This window comes from Microtus ochrogaster, linkage group LG2 (genome assembly GCF_000317375.1).
Source record: "Microtus ochrogaster isolate Prairie Vole_2 linkage group LG2, MicOch1.0, whole genome shotgun sequence".
In the NCBI taxonomy this organism is placed as follows: Eukaryota; Metazoa; Chordata; class Mammalia; order Rodentia; family Cricetidae; genus Microtus; species Microtus ochrogaster.
This window is the reverse complement of record NC_022028.1, coordinates 21,410,154-21,414,152: the sequence shown is the minus strand read 5'-3', so window position 1 is coordinate 21,414,152 and position 3,999 is coordinate 21,410,154.

Below are 3,999 nucleotides of genomic sequence, written 5' to 3'. Positions count from 1 at the left end.
GGAGGCAAGAAGGAAACCCAGTTCTGTCTAACTTAGCTGGTGCTGGGTCAAGCTTCTAGAATGACACCAGGAAGTTTATTTTAGCCTTAATACACACAGACACACACACACACACACACACACACACACACACGCATCTGGATGTGATGGTGCTCACTTTTAATCCCAGCACTCATGAGGCAGAGAGGCTGTAGGATCTCTTTCAGCTCGAGGCCAGCCTGATCTATACTATGTAGATCTATACTATGTAGATCAGGCTGGCCTTGAGCACAGCCAGGACTACCTAAAGGAACCCTGTTAAAAAACAAACGAGCAAACAAAATTTGATTTACTGTTTTATGGCTTCTAGTACTATGCAAAGCTGTTTCCAATAAGTCTAATTATTTCTCAGGCTATAGTTGGGTCCCCACCTGTCCCCCACTGGTTCATGCACTAAAGACATGCTTCCAGAGTGGCACTGTTAGGAGGTTTTGGTGCATCTAAAAGCTGGTCCTACTGGAAAAGCTTTAGGTCACTCCTAGCTCTGCTATGGTGAATGTGGTGTCTAAGGATTCATGGTTGAGGCAATGGCCAACAAGAGGTTTGGCAATGGGCAAAGGCCAGCAGTTCTTTTGGTTCGCAAAGTGACCGATGTTGGGGAAAGCACACGGAAGCTGTAGCAGAAGGTAGTCCAGGACCTGCGAGACTGTAGCTCTTGCTGCTACCTAGAATGAATGCTTTCAACTTATCTTATGTGAAAAATAAATGGGAATTTAAAAAATTTCATTCTTCCAGCTTATTCTATGCAAGCACTGCCAATCCCAACAGGCAGGAATGCGGCCCCAGGCGTGACTGTGTTTCTGTTACTTGGTGCGTGCTTTCTCTTCTTCCCAGAATACCTTTCTTTTGTTTTCTCTTGTTGAGACCCTAAATCTCCTTCAGGGCTCAATTTTATACCCGTTCCACCCCTAAACTTCCAGCACCTGTCTTAGTCACTGATCTGTTACTGTGAAGATGTCGACACCACGACCAAAGCAACTTATGAAGAAAGCATTTAATTGAGGGCTTGCTTACACTTGCTTACAATTGTGGAGGGCGAGTCTACTATGACCATCGTGGAGGGGAGCGTGCAGCAGGCAGGCCTGGTGCAGGAGCAGTAGCTGAGCGCTTAGATTTTATCTACAAATCAGAGACAGAAGGAAAGTGAGTGAGAGAGAGAGAGAGAGAGAGAGAGAGAACACGAGCACGCTAACTGCAATGATGCGGAGTGGGGTGGGGTTTAAAGCCTTCAAGCCCACCCCCAGGGACACACCTCCTTCAGCATGGCTCTGCTTTCTCTAACAGGGCCACACCTCCCAAACCTTCCTCAAACAACTTAGCCGTGAACTGGGGACCAAGCATCAAACCTATGAGCCTGTGGGGGCCGCCTCGTTCAAGCCACCACACCACCCATTCCCTGGACATAACAACCCTCGTGGCCCTCAGTGTGATCATTTTGTAGTACTTACCTAAATGCCAAGACTTACCTGAGTGGTAATGGATGATAACTGAGTTTTCCTTAATCTTTGGTTACTCAGAATTAAGACAACGGTTAGGGCACAGTAGGTGCTTTATAAGTCTCTCTCTCTCTCTCTCTCTCTCTCTCTCTCTCTCTCTCTCTCTCTCTCACTGGGGTGGTGGGAAGGGGAACACCTACATGGCCTCACAAACAGTTGGCTACTTTTTTAAAATAAGGATTAAGCCGGGCGGTGGCGGCGCACACCTTTAATCCCAGCACTCGGGAGGCAGAGGCAGGCGGATCTCTGTGAGTTCGAGACCAGCCTGGTCTACAAGAGCTAGTTCCAGGACAGGCTCCAAAACCACAGAGAAACCCTGTCTCGAAAAACCAAAAAAAAAAAAAAAAGGATTAATTTTTAATTTTACACATATGAATGTTTTGCTTGCATGCATGTCTGTGTACTGTGTCCTTGGTACCCAGGGAGGCCAGAAGAGGGTGCTGGATCTCCTGGAACTGGAATTACAGATGGTAGTGAGCTGCCCTAGGGGTGCAGAGAACCGAACCCGGGTCCTCTGCCCTGCTGAGCCTTTCTCTAGCCCTGCGGCTGGCTACTGTGTCAGCAAGCTCTGGTCTACCACTTTTGGACCCAACTGCCAGTAACAGCTGACTGGCACATGCCTGGGGACTTCAGCTATTGACTCGGAGGACTCAGTGGCCCCCCAGAGTTGCTAGAATGCCCATGGGACAAGTTGAGCTAGTGACCAAGACTGGGTGCCTGGGAACCTTTCGAATCTTGGTGACAGGATTTCCCACACTCCCTCTTGTCTCCACCAGGGGGCAGTGCTAACCAAGCTGTTCATGGGCTCCCCTGAGCTCATTCATAAGTTTCAGAATGGAAGGAAAGTAAATCTAGGTAGATTTAGATTATGTGCCCTTTGAAAATCCAAGCGACGGCACTTTCTGTCTGTGCACACAGATATATAACAGCCACCCCAGTTCTTCGGGGTACTTCTCCAGTCCTACACTCGAGAAAAGCCCACTCCTGACTTTTACATCTAAACTTTGTGTGAATGGAAGTGTGTGTGCAGTCATGTGTGCATGAATATTCTGGACCTTTCCTGACATCTACCTCAGAGTCTTGAGGTGATAAACAGTGTTTTGTACAGCGATCCCTTGGTCTCTATGGAGACTAATTCTAGGACCCCTGCGGACGCCCAAATCATGGTGTTCAAAAATGGCCATCGCTTACAGCTTATTTTTCTTTTTGAAATAAAATCTCCTGTAGCCCAAACTGGCCTCAGACCTGGTGTGTAGCTCGGGATGCTCTTGGACACAGCTTCCTGTGTCCGCTTCCCTAGGCCTGGCTTCACAGTATATGCTATCATGTCTGGTTTGTGCATTGCTAGGGGTAGAAGCCAGGGCTTTGTGCATGCTAGCCCAGCACTTGACCAGTGGGGACTCCTATCCCTAGCCCTAGTTCTTAACCTCAACCTACGTATGTTAATGTTCAACCTATGTATGCACGCTGGAGGAGAAAGGTAAACTCACACCATCTGCAATTGCTTTGGAACACCCAGTGCTATGTAAATGCTATGCAAGTAGCTGTTAGACTGTATTGTTTAGGGAACAATGACAGGTCTGTATGTTTTCTCGGAAGGTGAAATTTCTCTCCCCTTTTGAGACAAGGCCAGGTTGACCTTGCACTCATGATTCCCCTGCCTCTGTCTGGGATTACAGGCATGCATCGCCATGCCAAGGCTGCAGATGGGCAGATTTTACATTTGTAGTGTGTGCCAGGGTGTTGCTCCAGTGCACGTATGGTATCCAGAGGGTAACTTGTGAGAGATGGTTCTCTTCTTCCGTCGTGTGAGTGCCGGGATTAGATTCAAGTCAGCAAGCATGGTCGCAAACACCTTAACCCTCCCAATCTCTTGATCGGTCACCAGATGGGCAAAGAGGCTATGATACCACCCTGTTTGCACCTGGCAAATCTTGCTATTCACTTCTATGTCCATGACTTTGGTTGTTCAAGGAGCTAGCATTCTGGCACTGCAGACTTCCACCATCTTATGTAACAATGTAGGGGTCCTAGGATGTTGATGGCTGGGCCCAATGGAGTCCCAGTTCGTGCAGGGCTCCTGCCTCTCTGCTAGACCACAGGCTAGCCTGGGCCCCCAATCAGTCTGCAGCTTGCTCACCAGTTCAGTTCCTTCTCAGAAAAGGAGATCTCTATGAGGTGGTCCACGCAAGAGCACTTGGTAATGAAAGAGACCAGACAAGTTGAGGGCTGACTGCCACCAGGAGGCTCAATGAGGTGACAAGCTGGCTCTGGGTAGGAGTGGTGTCTTGGAGCTTCAGGGTGACTGGAAGATGTGTAGAAGCCTCAGAAGGTGCTCTGGCAATTGCTGGCCTCATGCGGGCCTTGTAGGTTCACAGGGCCTCAGTGAATTCTGCAATACTGACTCTCGCCAGCAGAGGCCGCCCCAGTCCCTGCCGCAGTTCTTTTTTTAAATTTTTTTTTT